General features: G+C 41.2%; 1 protein-coding gene across 1 annotated transcript in view; it reads left to right on the forward strand.

Moving 5' to 3' along the window:
• Positions 1-23,321, forward strand: part of CEP85L (centrosomal protein 85L) — a 126,933-nt gene that overhangs the window by 17,225 nt on the left and 86,387 nt on the right. The gene's annotated exons all lie outside the window — the stretch shown is intronic.

Below are 23,321 nucleotides of genomic sequence, written 5' to 3' on the forward strand. Positions count from 1 at the left end.
CTGTACCATGAAGGCCTGAAGGAACAGATATTTTACACCATCTCTTTGAAAGCCTCAACACACCCACACACGGATTGCCATGAATAACTCTGATGATGCACTTGCCAACTATTCTGCAGATACAAGCAAGGCAGTAAATGAGTTGCCTACTCATTTGCAGGAGTTGAGAAGGGCTAAAGCTGTTGGCAGTGGCTGCATCAAAGCTGAAATATGATGAAAGGATTTGTGTTGTGTGTCCTGAACAGGGGCAGGCCTGCATCATGCTCATTTGCCATCCAGCAAATGCTACTTCCTGACACTGTGACATGCTCATGGGGGCAGGTCTCCCTCTTTGCTGTGCTGAGCAGTAAGCCCAGCCAAGTCTGCCACTCTTCTGTTTAATCTGTAACAGTGTGACCAACTGTCAAATCTCAGGAGATTCAATGGAGCGAGCTTTGTATTTAAAAATAGAGCTGATAAGGGTGTGAGTGAGGGAAGAGCACATTCAGAAATCTGGCTTTTTGTTCTTCCTGAGAACTCTCTCTCTCTCTCTCTCTCTCTCTCTCTCTCTCTCTCTCTGTCTCTGTCTCTCTCTCTGACAGATTTTCCAAAGAGCTCACCATATGGGGGATGAAGGCTTGGGAAAAAACTTACCCTGAATTCCTTTGAAACTGTCCTCTGCTGGGTTATAAACTGTACGATTTAAGTTGCACAACTAATTGGATAATTTGTTCTATGGTCCTAATGTGCTTATTCATCCTTCATACAATCATTGGAGTCATTACTGAGGTCTAGTCAGTCAAATTGATAGGACAAGGATGATGCCTTTAACCTGACAGAGTGCAGGTTTAGATTAGATATTAGGAAGTAGTGGATGCTCCATCCCCGGCAATACTTGAGGCCAGGCTGGACAGGGCTTTGAGCAACCCAGTCTAGTTCAAGGTAGCAGGAGGGTTGGAACTAGATGATCTTTAAGGTCCCTTCCAATCCCAACCATTCTGTGATTCTGTGGTTCTATGAAATTACTTTTCAAGCCTTTGCAAGTGGGTTTGCAAACCCTGCATATGTAGCAAGCAGAGCTTACCCACAGACCAGTGTCACAAGGACTTTGAGCTTTTGTCCTCTTCAAAACAGAACTAGTAACTTTTCTATCTGTCCCTTTTTCTGGTAAATTCAACCACAGAACTTGTAAGTCCATATTATGCTGCAGTGTATGGAATCACCACCAGGCAGGGAGGACCTGCAGTATGCAGCCTGAGGCCTGTGCTGTGGAAATATTTGATGTGTCTGAGTTTCAGGGACTGTAAAACCCTATATTGCAGTCACTACTTGGGACAGGAAGAAGAATTTCTGTGAGACATCCCTGCAGGTGGAGATATAGTTGATCAGGACTCTACAAAAACCATCCACTTCAGTGACTGTTCACTTGTATTTTAAATAAACGAGTTTTTAGCAAAGAGTCTTTTACTATACAGTCCCATTTGACTACCTATATATATATTTCATGTAAAATTATATTTGAAAGTAATATGAAAAAAATATGCTAAAAAAAAAAGTGAGGGAAGATAAGGGACATCATTAGATAAGGAAACACAATTCACAGCCTCTCAAATTAGAGATCTGGATCTGCTTATCCAACCTGGCTCACTTGCCAGCTCAATGGAAGTTTCTTTATTTACATGATTTATCTGCTCTTTTTAAAGAGGGAACTAATCTTGAAACATTTTCTTTTCTTCTCTGTTCATACAAATTTTAACTTACGACAGATTCTGTTTTGTTCATGATGGTGAGCTCCAAGTGGGTTTCAGCATATTTTTGTTCTTTGTCTTTTTTTACATTGGAAGCATGTGCCTGCTGGAAACAAAATGTTGATGATTCATCTGATTTTAGAACTTCTTTGTGCTTTGGAACTCATACGTATATTTTCAAGGTGAAGTTTTATTGTGAACATTCAACGTGCCTCATAATGGCATTTTTTCTGGTGATTTTTTTAATGATTTTGTAGAGGCAGTTTCAGCAATTAAAGCATGACACAGCAAACACTAAATATAGATTAGAGTGGAATGGTTGGTAGTTTTTTGTTTTACACAGCTTGGTATCCTTATCTCTGTGTAAGGGAGACTGGTTTACTTAAATTGGAATGTATAAGCTCAAAGATATATAGCACTGAGTATATATGGCCAAGCTGTAGAGCCTTTAGTGTTTGTAACGTACTTCCAGGGCTTTAGATATTTCAGTTTACTCTAGAGGTCTGTTAGAGTCAGCTTTCAGAGATTATGTGTTCCTGCCTACCAGTAACATCTGAAAGCAGTAACATAAAAATGCAGCAAATGTGTTTTGGAAATAAGTGGTTCAATTTATCATTTTTAAAATTAGCTCCTAATTTCTACCTTAATATGATGCAAAAGCATGGTTTTCTTGTGTTTTTAATCCAAATTTTGAGAGTTTATCCTTGCTGCAACTATCTTCAAACATGGAAGTGAAAGACAATAAGTATTTTCATGTGTTTCAAGATATTTTATTATAGCTGTCTTCTTATTATTGGTTTCTTATTTTTCCTGTTCTATCTGTTAACTGCAGTGGCTGTGCTAAGTAAAGATCTTGTCAGGGTGACTGCTGGGGCTGTGATTCAGCAGGGCCATCACCAGGAAAGGCTCAGTTAACATATTGTCAGTGGTGTCATTGAGCAAGGACTTCCATGAATGAACTGACTTCATGGAGTATTTGCTGGGGTAGTGTGCAGATGGGAGTCATGCGTATGACTGCCTCTTGCACTCCCTTAATGTATTTTTGTTACTCTCCATTTTGGCTTCCTGACTGCTTGCCATTTCCTGTTTCAGCGTTGGTTTTTTTTTTTTTTTTTTTTTTTTTTGTTGGTTGGTTGGTTTTTGGTTTTTTTTTTGTAATTTTCACATTCAAAGCTTGTGCACAATGTTGTTTTGGAAGGATGCAGCCAGATCCAGATTTTTAGTTAAGCTATTTATCTTTTCCTATTAAAGCAATTTGCTTGGGTCTTTCAAGCTTCTTACCTTGTGAACAGATGGCAATTACTTTTCCTTCAGAAGCCCTGGAGACATTCTCATGTTCTGGGTTAACCTTCTGATGCTTGGCTCAGAAGATAGTAAGATCAAGAACTAAATGGTTGGAGTATAGAGCATATTCGTATCATACTGTCCTGCACTAACCAGAGAATTGCAACTGTGATTCTTCAGTTCCATTTTAATTGATTTAACCAGATGTTCTCACAATACTAGAATAGTACAGCAATGCACTACATTGTGTGCAATTCTTAAACCATGAGATTCCCAAACGAGTGGAACTGTCCCCAACAATTCAAGCAGCAATACTTAAACTTCTATACATCTTTTATTCATATATATTGAAAGTTACATGCTCATTTAGGAGCATGATTTCTGGTTGTTTCCTAAGGGACCAAAGATCAGGTTACATGTTTACGCCTCCCAGATCAATTTGGTCACTCATGTAATGTGTTAAAAGTAGAATGATCTTACAGCCAAGCCAGAGCCACAAAGTTACTTTTAATAAACACTCTTGTCTGTGTTAATTTTAAGTCAAAAGCAAAACAGTCTAAGGATACTGTGATGGATTCATAGATGTGATATACTAACCCTGAGGTCTCATAAAACAAATCTGATAGGTACTGTTGGTCAGTACAAACTAGCCCAATTTGTGCATTTCAGTCATTTTCTACCTTCTTGGGTAAAAAGGGTTTATCTAAAAATGTGTGTTCTATATGTTTATTAGTTTACTGTGAGAAAGATACAAGACACAAGACATAAAGAAATTATGCTTTACAGAGCCAGGCATATCAAAACCAGAGTGTTTTCTAAGGCTGCCTGTCCTGCACATTGTGCAGTTCCCAGCAGTGCCATGGCTGATGGTCCTTAAGCGTTATACAGGGAACAGGTTCTGAAACATCTGCAGGGGTTGTCATGGGTGGGTATAGAAGTGCCCAATTAAAATAAATTTTATTCTACCAGCAAAGAATACCTCGTCATTTTAGTTATGGAATTAACACTGCTGAGAGAGAGAGAAAAAAAAAAGTATTATAATAGTGATACATTATTCTAGCATATCATATGTAATGAATTCTTGTAGAATCAATGTCAGTGATTTTTGTAGAATAAAAGTCAATGGAGAAAAAAATGGGGTAGGGAGCCTCATTAAGCTATAGTATTTATAGTTACAGCATGAAATAAATTTTTCCATCTGACTTTTATGTATGGGCATATGACAGTACTGAGCTGACTAAACTAAGCACTGGCATAACTCCATTGACTTTACTGAAATTTCATCCCTTTGCAGCAATATTGGGTTTGGCTCAAACACAAGAGACCAGATAATTTTCTGACTGGTAATGTTCATAGGTTGTATTTCTGACTTGGAATAAACAAACAACACATTTCAGGCTATAAACAGATAATGATGGCCACTTGGAAGTAATTTCATTTTCAAGTATTCATACAACGTTGCATTGCTGGCTGGTTGTGCTGTCGAGTGTTTGGCCTTCCTGTAAAAGTTACTTACGATTTAAATTTCTGATTTACTGCAAAGTTATATAATTCATCAAGGATATTTGTTGCAAAAGGTAAACAGGATTTTCTCCTTTCAACATTGAAGTGAAAAAAGACCAGGAACTACATGAACTACATGGTCCTAGCCTTTGTTTCAGCAACTGCATACAAGGGGGTGCTTTTTTGATTAACCTTTAAAGCAGGTAGGTTTAAACAGGTCAGGCTAAATGCTGTTTTTGTGCTTCTAATACAGCAATTACTTCACATTTGAGGTGGAGTTTAACATACATAAAGAACCTTTAAAAACTCTGGAAATTACTGTGTAGTGATATCATCCAGTTTTGGATGCATCATCCTTCTGAACTCATTTGTCTGAGTTCTCAAGTCAAACGAGTCTGCCTTGAAGTAAAATGCCAGCTATAAAAACTCGAGCATTGTCAGTGGCAGTGGGATCAAACCCCTGAACTGCAGCACTGCTGGTGCTTCCTGGGCCTCAGCAGAAGTTTTAGCACAGAGAAACAAATACAAAAAGTATTTTTTGGTTCTCCTAAAATCAGATAGTACGTACAGAGAAAGTGAGGGTGACTCAAGGGGGCTCAAGAACAAAAGAACTGGAGATTCTGTGATAAAGTCATGCAGTAGAGCAAAAGAAACAATTTCTAAAAAATATTTTTTTGTGAAGGCATAATGTCTTGCAAGGTAGTCGGACATGTTGGACATGTGAGTCCAGGAGAAGAGGCTCCCTGGCTGCTCTGGCACAGGGACTTAAACTTTATAGGAACCAAACTTGGAAACCTGAGAGAAGACCTGCCTCCAGACTGTTGGTTTTAACATAGTCTCTCCATCTCCTCCCAAACTATTTATATTTCCTCTTCTTTTCTACTGCCTTTTGGAAGAAGGGAGGATGGGGGAAAGGGAAGACAGAATAGCAGAACTCAAAAAATATCTCCTTGAGAAAAATATACCTGGAAAATTCCTGTTTATCTTCCTAAGTTACTGGTTAGACGCCACTGGATGCCACTCCTGCATTTGTTCTTCCTGCGCTATCTGAGTTGATAACGCAAAGTTGATTTAATTCTCTGTGACTTATTTTAAATTAATATTATATACACACATGCACAAAAAAGGTGAAAAATTCCTGACACCAAAGGGTCTTCTAGCAATGATGTAAATAATTTCTCAGGTGAAAATCTGACTCTGAAAGCTGGAACATTAGGATGAATCTGCAATTTCAGGATGTTGGTAATAAAACATAGCTATGTTTATAGGTACGGTAACAGTGAGCAGTTGGATTTGACTCTCCCCCATGGTGTAAGCTGTTAGCAAAAGCACAGTGTAAAGCAGATTCAAACTGGTATCAACTTGTGCTCCTGTGTGAGACGTGCACTCTCATTTGCTCCTAGAAAAGGCAAAAATAGGAACAATTGTATACATCGTGTTATTTCACAATGCCTACTTTGCAGATGTTAGATGACACAATTTATTCTTAATGCTGTGCAATGCACTCTGCGTACTCTGAACAAAACATTTCAGGTTTTTATAGGCCTGCATGCCCCTACCAGCAGGTGTGCAGTTCCCTAGGTAAGATAATGTGTTTTTAATTGTAGTGACTCCCAATAGAGTTTAACATCTTGCTTTGTAACATACATAGGTTTTTTGGAAAACAGGAGGAATTGTTCTAAGGCTTCTTAAAGACTGCTAAGACTTTGCTAGGACACAGTGTTCAACTGAAAAAGTTGTGGGTGGAGGGAAAGAATTGCTGTACTTAGTGAAGCAACTCAATAACTGAAAATCTGTAATTTTAATTTCAAAGTAATTTACAATGTAAATATGCTTGCAGAAATACTGCTGTTGTTTTTTGATAGAATGCATACATGCCAAATGTGTGCATTTTAATAGTATTATATTAGATTGGGAAAATGGTCTGCATTCTCTTAGAACAATGTTCAGGTATTTGTATTTGGGGTTTTTAAATAATATTTTAATTTTATTAAATGTGAAAGCAAGTGTGTAAAAGAAACATTGAACTTATTTCTGGCTTTAATCAAAGGAAAGTGCTGCTTTCACAGGTTATGCTTCAGCTTCACTCCACTCCAAGCATTATGTTTTTACTGAGAGGGAAAACAAGGGATGTGATTTCTGAACCTGGAGACAGATCACAAACCATTGGATAAGACATGCTCCAGCTGACCTTAGTGAGACAGCATCTGCCTAGCACCAGGCTTAAGCAGTTACTTGTTATTGCTGTTTTCCTCTGTTCATTCTGCCAAGAAGGTGGAGTTTGTGTCAGTAAAAAAGAGGTGGGGAGAAGACTTTTCAGACAGGAAAAAATTGAGTCCATTCACTGTCTGGAGCATCACATTTCACAATAATTACCTGGGGATACAGGCTGTTTCCACTTAGAGTTTTATTCACGTGTAAGGTTACATGAGTTTCCTCTCATGCTGTGCTGCTGTTTTCCATGAGTATCAGGACCTTGATACTCCTCTGTGAGTGAGGCAGCACTGGAACACAGATTGTCATGCTCCTAATTCTTATCAACCCAAGAGACGTAAGAGTTGACAAACTTAGCAGTTGAACTGGATGATCTTAAGAGGTCTTTTCCAACCTTAATGACTCCTACTAGTCTAATGAGTTTCCAGTCCCATGCAAGTCACCTTAGTGTAGGAACACTCCCTTGGGATGGAGGGACAAAGGCACGGGGAGTGGACCAGAGCCACTGCTACCCACCCCCTCTGCATGGTTGGACCTTGCAGGTGGAACAACAGAGACTTGCTAAAGAGGGACTGTCCTCAGAGCCCACTGCATTGTCAAGCTGAGATCCACATGAAAATATGGGATTGTTTCAGCAGCATTAAATGGCACGACTCTCTTTTTTCCTTTTGTGCAGGAGGTTCAGACCAGTCATCATAATTTTTCAAGAGATTTTTGAAAATCTAAAACAAATACTGTACCAGGTCTAGAACTGTATGTAGAAGCAGACTGCAGCTGTAAAACATTGCTGGATAAAGAACAAAGCATTAACAAGCTAAAATTTATTTATAGAGTAAAACTACTGGCTTCAGTTTGGCCTGGTTTCCAGACAGATACACTGTGGTCATTTGTAGAGAAAAAGCTTTACTAATTACATTCAGTTTCTATAAAAATAACTTAAAATCCAATCATAACAATGGAAGTGTCTCAGATTTTGTTATCTGACTGCTTAAACTTAAGCACAGTTGTTTTGTTGTTTTTTTTTTCTTTCTGCTCTGAGCAGTAGCACTGCAGATGACCCACTGGGGGCACCTTGGAAGACACAGCCCTGTGGTCAGAGGGGATTCAGCCAGACTATCTGGCTGTGTTCTGCCACCCTCATCTTGGCCTTTTTATCTTTTTTTTTTCTTCTGTGGTATTGTTCATGACTAGACAGGAGATACATAAGAAACTGTAAAGCTTCTATTAACAGCAATACAAATTACATAAAACCACTGCAGTGACATTTGTTAGAAGAGAGAAGAACAGTTACCACACCTTTTCCAGGCATGTAGCTTTCTTGCAGTCATGATATGCCTCTGGATTCTTGCAGCTGCATTTCAGGACAAACTCCAGAGCTCAGCAGTCATGAGGCAATTATTCTTCTCGCCTGCAGCTACCTTTCCCGTCTTAAAATTCAGCTTCCTTACAGCTCACTGCATCCTCCTGTAAATATGCTAAGTACTCAAGCTAATCCAACAAAATAGTATGCTACAATGTACACACAGTCAAGTCCGTTAAAGAGGTCTTGAATTAAGCTGTTTATGTGTTTCTTTGTCTTCAAAGTTTTGCAATAAACTTTAGCTTTTATTATTTCTTCCAATATTCATGTTTACCTACCACACATCTCTCTTGCAAATATTCTGCATTATTGACGTTTGCTTCAGGGTTGAAGGCCAGACACTTTCACTGAGGTGATGTCAACAAAAATTTAGTTCCTGCTTTGGTGTTCTGCTGTAAACCAGTGTTTGTGGCTTCTTGAAAATGCTTCTGACCTTTTATCATTCAAGGACTTCTAGCAACAGTCTGAAGGTTTTGACAGTTTTACTACTTTTTATTCAGTATTTGGTAACATTTAAAGTCTGTGTTTCTACAACTCTACCTACAGAACACCCACAGACACTCTGAAGTTAAAACAAGCTGGTGAGGAATGCACATCATGTCAGGTCTTCGGTGGGTGTGCAAGGGCTTTATGCAGATAAGAAAGAGGATGAAATAACCACATGCAGCATTTCTACATGCTCAGTATGTCTGAGGCCTGTTTTACTGAGTACATTATGAATACCAAGCTAGGCATAAATAAAACATGACTTGTGCTGAAATAAAACATTTTAAACTTCCCAAAGAGATAAAAGCTGTTCTGTGATCATCAGCTACTAATTAAAAATGCATTGGGTCAGCAGGAAATGTTTGAAGACAATTTTATTTATTGATTGTGAATGTCTCCACACGAGCACAGAACTGATCCTGTTTCACCTCACCTCCCTAAACTATCATGTCCATCATAATCTACAGTGCTGTCTGAAGCATTGCTTTTCTTCTTTTGGTGGGTGTGCATTTTGTAATCTTAGCATGGCTATGCCAAAGTCAGAAGCTGTCCAAGTGCTTTCTCTTCTCTTGGTTTTTGTCTAATAATGTGGATTGCTGATTGAGTCAGGGTCTTGTTCAGAAAGTAGTTTACATGGGCACCACTGGGCTGCAGCTGCAAGCAACAGGAAGGTACTGCAGAATTGTCTTTTGAAGGATTTGGAGCAGGCTCAAAGCGACGAGGAGGGATGCGCCTCTTTCTGGGTTTGAATTATTGCTGACGGGAGCATTTTGTTCCCAGTCCCGCGGCTTAAACTTTTTGATGTTACTGTGGATCTTTTGGTGGAACTGATGGTTCGAACGAGTGTCACGATTCTTATTTCCACATAGCTTTCTTACTAAGACAAACATAAGTCGGGGAAAATAGTGATTTTATTAAGAGCTCTGCTTACTGAAGTCTGCGCATACTGGCCTTGGGTGTTTCCACTGCCGCAACTCCGGAGTCAGGCACTTCACTCTCCTTTTCCGATCACCTTTACCCCACGCTAAGTGCTGCCAGCTCAGTGCTTTCTCCAGCCCCTTCCCCGAGCCCGGGGTGACTGGGCGGCGAATACGTGACCAACCCGAGCCCAAAACAGCTCCGGGGCCTGGCGGGGCCTGAGCGGGGCGGGCTGTGCTGGGCCGGGCCGGGCCGGGGCGGACTCGCCCCCCGCAGCCCCTCACAGCCCCCGCTGGCCCCGTGGGCCGGGTTATGTAAGCGCTCCGTCCCCGAGCAGCGCCCGCCGCATCTGCGGCGCCCCCGCCCCTGTCCCCGCCCCGCTGCCAGCGCCGGAGAGGCAGGAGCGGCGGCGGCAGCGGCAGCGCAATAGAGCAAGTTTTGTCTCCGGCGAGGGGCGGCCCGGTCCCCCCGGCTCGGCAGTGGCGGCGGCATGGCCGCGGCGCCCCTGGGGCGGGCAGCAGCGCCCACCGCGGCGGCGGAGCCCCGCTGAGCTCCCCGGGCAGCGGCAGCGGCAGCGGCCGCCCATCCGGGCCGCCAGCCCTCCCGCCGGAGAGCGGCGGTGCCCGGCCCGGCCCGGCGCGGCACCATGTGGGGCGGGCTGCAGCCCCCGCCCGGCGTGCGCGGCTACAAGGCGGGTAAGGAGCGCTGGGCAGGGACGGGGCTGGGGCGGGGGGAGGCTCGGGGGCCGCGCCGCTTCCCCTCCCCCGGCACGGCCCGGCTCCCTCCCGGGTCCCCGCGGGGCCGCCGGAGGAAGCGGGTCCGTCAGCGGCCCGGCCCCTGCCCCACACCGGCCCCTGCCCCACACCGGCCCCAGCCCCACACCGGCCCAGCCCCACACCCGGCCCTGCCCCACGCCGGCCCAGCCCGGAGGGGACGTGGCGCCCGGAGGGGGCGCGGGGCCCGCCCGGTGCCGCCGGCGCCGAATCGGCCCCAGCCGGGGCTCCGCGTTTCCTTAGCCGGACCTTGCGGCGGATGACAAAAGCTGGGCTTAACCTACATAATCCGTTTGCATGTTTTGGGCTTTCTCTTCCATCCCCGATTTATGTCAGTATATACCCTTAAGCAGAGTCTGAAAGCGTGCTCTTCCTGGTGCTTTCGCGTTTTAAATTTAGACCGGAACAAATGGGTCGAGTCCTGGTTTTTTGGGCTTTTTTTTTTTTTTTTTTTCCTCTTTTTTTTCTCCAGCACTTTTCTGTCTGTGGATTAATTAGAGCCTGGTTCCTGCGGGCTGGCAGGGATGCGTTGCAATGTTAATGCTGGGAGTTGGGCTGTTCAGGGGAAACACACACCTCTGTGCAGTTGATGGGCTGAGTTCCCCGTCACGGCTGTCAGACTGGCACAGCTAAACCAGTGAATTGCCTGCACAGCCCCGTGAGCTTTGCTTTTGGGCAGGTAAGGCAAGGGGCCGGCCCTTCAGGATGCCTTTTTCTGCATGTGAAAATACTACCGACTGTATCACCTGTCTTACTCTGGCAGGGCTTCTGCAAATATTTTGTCATGTTTTGATTTATTGGAGCAATTGATCACAAGCGGAGGTCTGTGGTTTGGCTCTGCCATTGCAAGTGCAAAATAGTGCTGTTGGAGTAATTTCTCTCCTTTAGAAATTTGGATTTATGTTTTAATTTTGGGCTTGCAAAAGATGACTGTATAATGTGTATACAGTTAGCTGACATATTTAAATGGTGAGATTGTTTTGCTGACAGGATTTTTTTTTTTTTTGCAAATACAAGAGCTGCTAAGACATTCTCAGCAGCTGCCTGAATCTCTACAAGTAGGCTAATGTTCATCCCTATAAGGTGAAAGAAGGCATTGTTCTTTTTTTTTTCTGTGCTGAGATTAAGTTATGAATTTCTATGTATAACATGTTTGCTTTGTTGAAGCATTTTAAAAAATTATTTCATGCTTCCTGCAAAAGAATGGAGTTACATTATCTTTGTACTACAGCTTGCAAAGATAGTGGGTATTCTGAACAATAGGTGTGGAGATTTCAGTTAATTTGATGGAAACTGCAGGAATTTAGGGTGTTTCAGTTCTTTATTATTTGTCTTTGGGACAGGAATATTAAAAGGTTGTATCACTATGTGCTCTGACCCTAACGTCAGACCATTAAAAGGTTGTTGGTGTTCATTTTTCACTTGTTTCAGAAAACTTTAGATTGTGACATTTGATACATTGTTTTTTCCTTTGTTTGAGGGTCAAATAAAATGTTTTAGTACTGTGTTGAATTTATCAGCAATCCCAGTGAATTATTGGATTAATGTTTTGCTTTGCTTGTATTTCAGAATTCTCTGTGAGACTTGAGAACTAATTTTGTGTATTGCTACTAGTTCCTCCCCCATCCCCTTTTTTCTTTTGAACTTGTATTCACCCTGATTATTTAAATGTATGTTTCTCTGCAAGCAGTAGAAGTGTAAGGTAACAAAAGTGGTAGAAAAAAGATCTAATTTGAGATAAGATAAACTAACAAAACGTGGTGGTTAATTAGAAGGCAAGTAGGTATAGGTTTAACCTTGAGGGATGATGTGTGCATTATAATTTCCAACAGAGGAGTGCCCTCCTTCATCTGTCCTACTGGGAAACATTTGAGAACCTGTTTTGTGTGGTTGTAATCTGTCTGAAGATGTGGAAGTTAATTAGCTCCATGCAGGTATTGTTATTGAAGGAATGACAGCTACTAAGATCCTGTGCTATTGTTACTGCCATGTTAGATTTTTATTTTTTTCTGTAAGGAAGCTGTTTATGGGAAAAGTATTTTGTAGCAGAACAGTAGTGTCTTACTAGGAAGCAGGAGTTTAGGCACTTATTTCTTAAGCTGAAGGAACCTTTCTTCTGTCATGATGTGTTTAGTACTTCAATGGCAGCTACTTGATGTAGGTTCTAATTGGTGTGAGAGTACAACAGTTAATGACTTGATAATTCTTGATAAACCATATTTTTGTACTGAAAAGCCTCCTATTTTGCTAGTTGTACTTTAGTTATCTATGGATACGGATATTTAGAAGTCTTACTTTTGAAAATCATTGAAAATCATACAGTTCCCTTACAAAGTTAGGCTTCTATTTACACAGGGGAATTACCAGTTTTTTAGTAATAGATGCAAATTAATTCCAGTTATCTTAAAATGTAACAGGCAAGGACACTTCTGGAGCATATTTAATTTGTGACCTTCAGTTTTATTCTTTCTTGTCATTTCAAAATGCTACTTGTTTTTTGGTTCAATACGAGTACCTTCTCTGAAAAAAAAAATTGCTGTCTTGTTTGCGTCCCCGTGAGATTTTTTTTTAGCTAGGTGTTTCTTGTATAATCAGTGAATTTAATGAGTTTGCTATGCATGCAAAATAATTTCATCTCCTTACAGTCTCAATGCCTGTCCTGAAAAATTAAGTTACTGTTTTTGAAATGTATATGATTGACTTAAATCTTTCAGTCTGCTTGTACACGTGCTTCTTTATGAAACCCTTGCAGCATGGTTTGTATCTCTATAAAGACAGCAGTTACTCATGTGCTGTACGGATTTAACTGCAGTGAAGGGCATACAGCATTTTAATCCCTTTGCTTATTTATCTAGACCAGCCTTTGAAATGCACACTTGGTTAATAACTCTTTAAAGACTATGAAAGTGCTCGTCTGGATGTGGTTAGGCCATGTGTGTCCAACAGATGCCTGTGGAAAGTGAAACAAGCACTCTTTGAAATGAACTAACATATATATTACTTTTAGTAAACTCTGCCACCTCTAGTCAAGCTTCTTTCCACTGCCCATTATTGCCTGTTGGTAATATTGGACATCAAAAGGATTTTATTGACACTCCCTGAAAACAGTACCTTGCACCCCTCTGCTCCTGGAGCCCTGGCAGTGTGATTTGCCCTTCCTTCCTTTTACTTGAGTCTCACTGGCAGCATGACACAAGTGGGTCTAAAAGACTGTTTAATGATGTCACAGGCAGAGTGTCAGCAGCAATAAGGTCCCAACACATTGTAAGGCCCGTGGGGCGATGCCTTCTGGGGGTACACATGGGCTTCACAGGCAGCTGATGGGGCTGATGACACTCCTTTTCATCCTTTGAGGTAGAGGAGGAGACAGAAGTCCGGTGGTTTTGTTTCTGTAACAAGTTTTCTTGTTCTGCTGTTGGAGATGTGCAGCCAGGGATGGTACAGCTTTGGAAGTATCGTGAAAAAGCAGGTTTATCTTTACAGGCTAGGCAAGGCAATGAATGAGTTAGTCCAAGCGTAGATTTCAAATTGGTTACCGGTTATAAGTGTATAAATGTGTTTGTATGTGGTGCATTATGAAGGTTGTTCAACCAAACTTGAAAATGTAATGTTCCAGCTGCAGGATGGGCTGCTAGAATGGGCCTCTGCTGGCTTTCACAGATCGCTGTGGGGTCAGATGGCATTCTGTGTTTGAGTGATGGTGAACAGGAGCTACTTACTTCCCTTCAAAATTTTTTTTTTTTTTTTTTTTCCCCTCCCTTCAGGCAATTCGCTTTTATGGATATAGCATCCACTCTTTCAATGTGCACAGTACACTTATGTCTTAATTGCTTGGCAAGAGAAGAATGATGGATGTAAGGGTGTGTTATAGTGTTGGATTTGGAGGTTAGCAGTTATTTTGATCTCTTGTGTGTTACACTTCAACTGACTGAATATAGACTTGTGGTTGCAGTAATTCTTTGCTTTTAAAATTTTAATTAAAGGAAGTAGTTACTACTGTAATAATTTTGAGAATAGTGCATTTGTTTTAAGGAGACTTACAGAATAAATATGTAGTAAAAAGTACCCTGAGCCATTCTGTCTGCCCTAGGGGGAGGTGGTGAAGGAAGTGCTAGTAGGAAAATAGCACCTGTAGATTCTCCAGATAAAGTCTAGAATTTATGTCAATCAGATATTGATTTTTACAGTGCAAATTTATTTATGTTTAGATTTTAGCCAGGCACTTAATACTTGTTAAAGAACCCACGTGTTTCAAAATATGGTGCATAGTGATAAGAATAGTTGAAAGTCTCCTAAATTGCATGATTTGAGGTTGTAGCCAGAAGTGATCATCTACTGTTGTTGAAAGCAAAGCTCGTTTGTTGTACACACCTTAGTTAAGGAGAAGAGAAATTGTACTATTCTTGTTCAATATCAACTGCTCTGTTTTCTGTACTCTCTGAATGCTGGTTTTTAACATACAACTTGCCTGTGGTTTAATAGTTAGAGAGTTAAACTAATTTTCATTTCCTGTGCTGTTGGTTCTTTGGCTGAAAAAGTGCTGACTTGGTTGTAGTTGTCCGTAATCGCTTGGGTGGCCAAATGTGTCTTAGAATTGTACACTGACAATGAAACAGTCTCATTGTGGTTGTGATTAGCTTTAAAACGCATTCAGACATATTCACTGTGATTCAAAAAGTGGCTTTCTTACTGGCTTTTGCCACGGGTTAGCCTTGGCTCGCTACTCAGCTGCTTGCTGCTCCCGATCCTCAGTGAGACAGAGGAGAAAACAGGATGGAAAAGCTCGTGTTGAGATGAAGACAGATTTCTTGCCAGCAGCTGTCACAGGCAGAGCAGACTTGGCCATGGTGTCAGTCCATGTCGACTCCCCTTCCTGCTCCTTCCTTGTGCTGTTGCCCTGCTCCAGCCTGGTCTCTCCAGGGCCTTACAGGGTACCTCTGCTCAGAGCTCCTGCTCCTCCTCTGCTCTTCCCTCTGGGTTTGCAGCGCTGTGTCTCACCCTCTTGTTCTCCCTCACTCATTGCTGATGGGTAGTGTTTTGCTCTTTGTGAACAAATGCTTTCCCCAAGGCAGTGCCGTCATGGTGGCAGGGCTCACATGAACCCTGCTGTGGCTGCCTGGGAGCTGTCTGGGACCGGCTGTGGCCACTGCCTGGCAGCCACAGACACTCCTCACGCTGCCCTCCCTGCAGCCCCTGCCACTGTCTGGGCAGCTGCACTCCATAGAACTTCTTCAGCAAGAAGCCATTATAGTTTGATATTTCTTTTCTGGAGTAATGCTAAGTGTAGTGTCCTGAAGTTTATTCCTGCCAGCACTGAGGGAAGGTGTACTGAACAATAGTAAGTTCTGGCTCCTGCCTTAGGTTCATTCCTGCATGAAGTCTCTTGCTGTCTAAGGCAAGGTGAGGAGGCACTGGATGTGGCCTGAGAGATGCTGCAGATCAGCTGCAGAGGCCTAGAGGTGGATGGCTGAAGAAGAGGAGGAGAACTTGCATCAGGGAATAGCTCATGTAAATCTGCACACAAGTGTGTTAGTCCTGACACATCATCCCTCATATTCCCAGAAACTGCTGACCCTGTGGAATTGCCCCTGAGGATGCTTGCTTTCCCTGGGCACTGTGCTCCACAGCATCTGGCTGGGCTGCCTGAGTGCGAACATCCTATTGATTGCACGGCCACGCTCAAATGACCTATTTCTCTGCAGCCAGCCGTGCTGTAAGTGACACTGCATCTTTCTGTTCCTCATTCCCCAGGGATCTCTGCTGTTTTCTGAGATTTGAAAGGCCCATCTGTAAAAGGAGTCAGTAACACAAAGAAAAGAGGCTGAGTTTTGAGAATTTTTAATTCTTTTTTTCTTTAAAGGTGTGATAGTCTGAAATGTGGGAAAATACGGCAGGTAAACTCTTTGCCTGAAGGAGTGTGTATGCAGATGGATTGCAGGGCATGATTGCATTTTGCAGGTAAAATAATCTAGTGGGTAATTGCTCCCCCCTCTCTGTGTGCCTCCACTTGAATGCCTCCCATGTGCCCACTTTTGCGCTTGCTCAACCTTACAGCAAACTAATTAGAGAAGCTGGACCAGGAAAATACTGAAGTTAAATACTGAATGAGGGATTTACAGTTGCCTGACCCTGGTGTCAGGCATCTGACAGGAATCTGTCCGTTTCACTACAGGATGCATCTATCCTGATGTCTGGCAGGTGTGGGATATTTAGAGTCAAAAAGACTGGCTCTTCAATCAGCTGGTGGACAGTGGGAATCTCCCAGCACAGTCTTGGTTTGCTGCTGCAGATGACATCAGGAAGTATATAGTTAATCCCCAGCCTTACCAGGAAGGTCAAGGAAGGTTAAGTGAAGATCAGGAAAAAGTGACATTAATTCCATTGGACAGTGTAACTTCCACCAATTAGTGGACTCACAGGTTTAAGCAAGTCCAGAATAATGGATAATGACTGAAGAATTGATAGGAGACTCTCTCAGTCTTGCTGAGGAAGGGCAGGGCAAGTAGTGTTAAGTAAAGGTCTTAGCGGCCTCTTCTTTTCTTAAAATACCTGTAGTAGAAAATTAGCAAATGCAATTAAAAAGAACAAAAAGGTGCTTTCAGCTTTCTGATACATTAGAGACGTGGTGTGGCATTCAGACGAGAAACATTCTTGAATGATTGTGGAGTCAGATCTGAGATTCCTTATAAGGTATCCTTATGTTTTTAATGTTTGTTTTACTCTTTCCTAGCATAGTTTCCAGATGGTGTGGAAAGCTGCAACTTTTTTGATTGTTTCAAAACAAATTAACCTTTTGTTGTTTTCCCCAAGCCTATCTTTCTTATAAACGTGATGTCTTCTCTCCCGAACGCCTACCTTTAGCATTTAGACCTTTTGGCAATTCTCAGTGCCTCTGGGGGCATTCTTACAGTTGAGAATTAGTGCTTTGTTTAAAAGTTCAGTCGCTAACACTGATCAAAGACCTGGTGGTTCTGTGGGTAATAAGAAAACAAAGTACAAAGTGTAGTGACCTAAATAAAAGCAGTTGCTCAAAACTTGATCATTTTTGCTACTTACTAAAACCAAACCTAACAATTGCAATCTTAAATCCTTTCTGTTCTCTTCATCATCTGAAATTACCAAACTGGTTGAACAAAGGCTTTTGTGTTTGGTAGAATTATCGTAATGTAAAGCTTTACATTGAAAGTGATTGTAGTTGTGAAGACAGAAACACAAGAAGTGCTGGTTTTGACTGAAAATATTCTGAATTTAGAAGATGGCGTATTGTGGGAAGAATTTTTTTAAACTACTACTCAATTTCCAAGGTATTGTCCTTCCTTATATTGAATAGGTGTGAGAGGAAGCTGTAAAGCTAAGTGGGAGGAAAAGTTGTCCTCTGTGACATGGGCATTTGGAAGTTTGTAAAGAAAATCTCCTCATGTCTTACATGAAGAAAGAATTTCATCCTTTCCACTGAAATGTAACGATGTGCGAACTCCCTTACATAGTTGTGTTACTCCTTGCATATTTCTGTTAGCATGCACTAAACTCATAGCCTGGAGGCTCAGTTTTCTGATACTTGCACATCAAAGTAGGTGCTGTTGTGTTTATAGTGCACATTAGTCCTCTTTAACAGTGCTAAGATTTTTTTCTTCATTTTTCATACTTGAGCAAAATATTTCAGTGAAATTTTATTTTGGGGGAGTCTCTGTCTTCTCCATTTACTTTAGTGTAAGGATATCTTTAGAACTGATATTTGACTACAAAGAGGAGAGAAATAATGCACTTTTCTTTTTTAAAGTAAAACTATTAGACTCCTATTTGTTCCACTTTGCTAAGTGTGGGAGCTACTTAAAACCATTTAGTATTTTTTGACTCATTTTAGCAGTTAGGATTACTTCACTTTTCCCCACGCACAGAGGAGATTGAATTAAGCCTTTAAACAGAGAGAGAGAACACAAAGGTAATTCTGTAAGAAAAATGTTAGCATGACAAACTGCTTGGAGAACAACTTACCTGGTTTTGAATACCAATAAAGGGAAGCTGTAAGAAGGGGTGAAAGAGATGATAACCTGTGATCATTACATTTTTTTGATAGGAGGATTCAGCTGATCAACCACAAGCACACTGCTTTTTTTAACAGACCCTGAGAACTGACTGCATGTCCTGAGGGCTTGCTGTTCAAAGTTTATATTAACTTTAACCATAATTTAATGTGTTTATTTTCCTAGGTGTTCTCTCTTCATACTGCAGTTGATAAACTTTCCAAGTTTAAAAGGTAGCCTTCTCCTCTGTAGTTGCTATATGGAAGTGAATGGAAACTAGGAATATAATTTGGTGTTTCCATGGGGTGAATAGTGCATTGAGTCCAAAAACAAAGAGGCAAGCCAGCATAGCAGGCATGAGGTAATAGTTGTGGTCTGTGTGCCAAACATGAAATAAGAAACATCTGCAGTTTGTATTTTGAAGTTCTGTTTTATGCAAATGTTCTATCTGGAAGCAGAAAACTCACTGGTGTGCCATCAACAATTGGACTGAGTTGATGGACTGAATTTTGGTCTTGCTCCTATCCATGATGAAATGAAAGCAAAAAGGTTGGAATTTAATTGTTGGTTTGATGCTAAATAACTACAGCTAAATGCTGTCTGTGTATGGATTATAAAGTGTGTGCTGAGTTTGTGTTTGGTTTACATACTTTCTAGAGTAGAAGTCAAAGAAGGCAAAGCCCAATATTATGTACTTGTGTCAGTTTAAAGATTTTGCTACCTTTTTAGTTAACAGTTGAACACAGCTCTCTGCTAGCTGGACAGATTTTGTTCTCCTCAGTGAAGGCAGCCAGAGATTCATGTCTATCTCGCTCCCGTTTAGAATCTGCCTCACTGTGCAGTTTGGCATCAGATCTGTATGTTTCCACTCTCTCTGTGGCACTGCTTCATGTCTGACCCCTTGCTGAACAAGCTTAGAAAGTCAAATTAGCAGATAACCTTTTCCATAAGTGAGGACAGTTTGTTCCTGTTTCTGGAGGCTCTGGAGTGGAGGGCTCATGCTGGGGGGGCAGGAGGAGCGTGTGTCTGGGCAGGGTGCGCAGCCTTTGCGCAGCAGCTGACCAGCAGATCCAATTAGCTCTGATGTCAAACAGCCTTCCCAGCTCAGGCCCATTTTAGCCAGTGGCATAGGCTGGCCAGCTGGACTCTGTGATGGAAAGACAAAGCTGTTCACCTCTTACTTTCTATAGACTCTGGTGGGGGATTGTAGAGAGCAAGCTACCTGATTGTGTCTTTAAACTGCCATGGCAAGATTCTCAGAAGGTCATCCCTCCAATTGACTTGTTTATTATTTCTAGCTACCATTGTTCCTTTAAATTGTGTACTTTCCTCCATGGGATACCTTGTTGCTTCTTGTTGTACAGTCTTGTGCACATTTGTAAAGTCATAAAAATCAGACCCTTGTGAAGGTTCACTTTGAAATACTGTTTTGTATAGAAGACAAATATTTTATAGTTGCAATTTTCTATGATGAGAGATTGTGCATTTAGCCACTTCCGTGGGAGAAAAAAACCAAAATAGTTTAACCTTTATTAAGGAATTTGAGAGGCAAAATAAGCTGGAAGTGTGGTGACACAGTCTACTTAAAATTTAGCTCTTGGGAAACTGAAGCAGAAGTTTATGTTCCTTAAAATATGACCATAACCTTTTTTTTGTAAAGGCGGTTTTGATACTGCCAGTCAGGTGTATGTGTACTTTGAGTATTTTCTTCTTAAGGTTTCTTTCTTCTATTTTATTTTTCTTCTTCTACTATTTTTTGTTTTTCTCTCTGTCTCTGGTAGGTGAATTCTTTTGCACATTAGTAATACAAGCCTTTGTATACTGGGCAGTCTTATCAGTCTCTACAAGTAAAAATGTCAGTAAAAAGGCCTCTCTCAATATTCTTCTGTTTAAACTCTCACATTCCTATTTTTCTTTCCCTCCTTCCCCCTATATCTGTACATTTTTATCTTTCTTCATGCTTAGAACTGCTCTAATCTTTTTGTAACTGGAAAACTATGAGAACTTAGTTAAATAGCTTGCAGGCTCTGTCAAGAAAGCACACTAATAAAGGATATGAGTCCTTAGGATGAATCATACTTTAGCTATCAGACACTGTAAAGTATTCTTGAGAAACTGAAATGTAAAAATTTAATAGTTCAGGCTGTCATTTCATCCCACTTTACCCTGGTTCTTACTGCACTTTGATTAAACTGCATCATCCACCTACTTTCAGCTGCATTCATGTGAGAGGAGGGAGTAGGACCTTCTGGTATCTTAGTTCATGGCCAGCTGGTAGAGCTGTGAGTTTCCACCACTTCCAGAGCATTTGTAAAAAAAAGGATCCTGAAACTGCCATCTAGCCACCTTCCCTGTAAGCATTAGAAACCGCTCTTTCTGATATTCTGCTCACTGTGGAAGGGAAAAGCCTGCATTGTAGACTTGGAACTTGTTTAATAAAAGTATTAATATTAATAAAAGTTGCAATGGAGATGAAGTGCACCTAGGACATGTGTGTCTAGGAGGTTAGGGTTGGGATGCCATTTTTAAGCATTATTTTCAAAATAATTTATGAAGTAGTTATTTCTCAAATTAAGGGGTTTTTTGCCTGTGTCTGGAAGGAACACTGACATGCCAGGATCTTTTTTATTGTGTCAGATGTCGGATTGAATGACTGTACCTTATCATTCACTTCACCTTAGACTGAAGGAGGCTGCTGTCCCACCATTCTGTTGCTAACTCTCAGCTTTTTAAAAAGCCCTATATAAATGTGTTAAAGTATGACATCTGCTCTTTGGAAAGACTTCTTAGCATTTTGGGTTCCCCTGCCTCCATTGCCTTTTCTCACGGTGTTGTCTTTTCAGCAGTTAAAAAATGTAGAATATTATTTGTGGAATCTTGTGCATGAAGCACACCCCTTGAGTGAGATTTTCTTTAATCTTGTGGCAGTAACCATCTTGCAGGTATGATGAGTAAACAAACACTTGCCAACCAAAGTAAGATTTTTTCCTACAACACAGCAACTGTATAATTGAGAAACCATTTGTGTGTTTGTTTGTAGACTTTTCCTTTTGAAAAGATGTGTGCTTATGCAGCCCTATGGGACAGAAGAGAGAGCAAAGGAGAGGCTGTGACACCTTAGGGAACTTATGGAGAGCTTATTGAGAAGGGAGGTGTGTGTAGAAGATGCAAGCAGAATAAGCTCAGCAATGTCAGGGGTGGATGTGGAAGAACTGGGTTGATGGTGGATGGACTTCCTTCAAAATACTGTCATGTGATCTTTGTGCATAATTAGGAGTGTTTTGGATAAAGGTACAGATGGTGAGGGTAAACTGATTAACAGTGGCAGTGTCTTTGGGGCTAAATGCTGACTCCCTTTCCTTGAAAGAGCTTCAGGCAGACTTCAGTGCCATCCTGGCGTGAAATACGATTGTACAGCCTGGTCACATCCACGATGACTGGAATGAGTTTCTCATAGTTTTGATAGTACTGTAGAGAGATCTTCAGAATCCTTTGACTCTATAAATTTGCACTGGCTCTCATGGGTGATTCACTTCTGGTCACAATCCATGTCAGTCACAGTGTGAAACAGAAAAATCAGTATTCTTAGTTCAGGATGTATCTGCTCTGAAACCCAGTTAGGTCTTTTGCTGTTGCTTTCCATTCAGTGTCTGGGTAAAGTAACAGTACCATAGCTGTCACTTAAAATTATAATCTTTACATTGAAGCATGTTAGAGATATTTTAGGAACCAAATGTAAAGACAGTAATGTTATTATTTTGTGTATGTACATCATAGTGCATGCCACTGAAATTAGGTGTGGTAATGATCCAGAATTAACTGTGAGTCTTTCTGACAGCAATAGATGACAGCAATCTGTAACACACAGAAAAAGATGGATGTTTTTGTGGAGTGAAATTTCAACAACTGTTCCCCTTTAATAAATAATCTACTTCCTGCCCTTTATATACTTAGTTGTAAAGGGATCTGTTTTAAATGCCTAGACTGGAAACAGAGGACTATGTTGGTATATTTAACTGACCAAATTTAAGGAGCCATTCAACTGTGTAAACAAGGCTTCTTTTGAGATCTTTTTGTGATTTTACACGTATTTCATCATGCTTGTTGGAAATTGCAGCCTGGTGAGATGTCACTACTTTTTTCTCTTCTAGCGAATCCTATGAAAAGCAGATTTTTCTAACCCAGTAAAGAATGATCATAGACAGATGCTAATATACAATTCAGCAGCACAAATATTGTTTAGAAATGTTTGCTTACTTCTCTTAGCCCACTGTTTTAGGCAGATGGATGCTGGCTGTTGACTGGCAGGTTGGAGATGAGAGTGGCAGGGTGAGGCAGCTGTGCTGGCTCTGCATTGTGGGGACTCCTGTGTATCTTCCCCTTTTACTCTTGGTTCTTTCAGTGTAGGCTGTTTGCTTTATGAAAGATCATGCATTTGCAGAAAGCTGTTGCCCTGGGTTGTTGCATCTTTTGGAGTACATTGCAACAATATGTTTGGAACATGAGAGCCTCTTGAGATGTTTGGAAAATTTTCTTGGAATGGAGGGTGCTGGAAGAACCAGTGTGGTTGTGGAACCTGTCTCCTTATTCAAGGCTCAGCTGGATGGGGCCCTGAGTAGTCTGATCTAATTATTTTGCTTTCAGTTGAAGGTTAAAGTAGGTGACTTCTGAAAGTCTTTTCTTAAGTTACTCTCATTCTGTCATATTTTTAGCTTTTATTCCTCTAAGTTCCGCCAGAGTGAAAAGTACTTCTCCCTTTTGGGGGTTTGTGTACGGATGGTTGTAGGTTCACATGCTGACCATTTGTCTAACCAAGAGATCTAAAGGGTTTGAGACTTAACGTTGTGTTAATACTACCACTACTCCATAATTAATTATCTGCTGCATTTCTTTTAACACCTGTGTAACACCATAAAAGCTGAAATGTCACCAAAGAGTGGTGTAGTGGAAAATAGCATAATAAAGGGTGAATCAATCGAAATTCCTTTTCTATAAATGTATTTTAAATGTCTCCTAAATCAGAACTATCTCT

The sequence above is a fragment of the Zosterops lateralis genome, assembly GCF_965231275.1.
Source record: "Zosterops lateralis genome assembly, chromosome: 3".
Lineage (NCBI taxonomy): Eukaryota > Metazoa > Chordata > Aves > Passeriformes > Zosteropidae > Zosterops > Zosterops lateralis.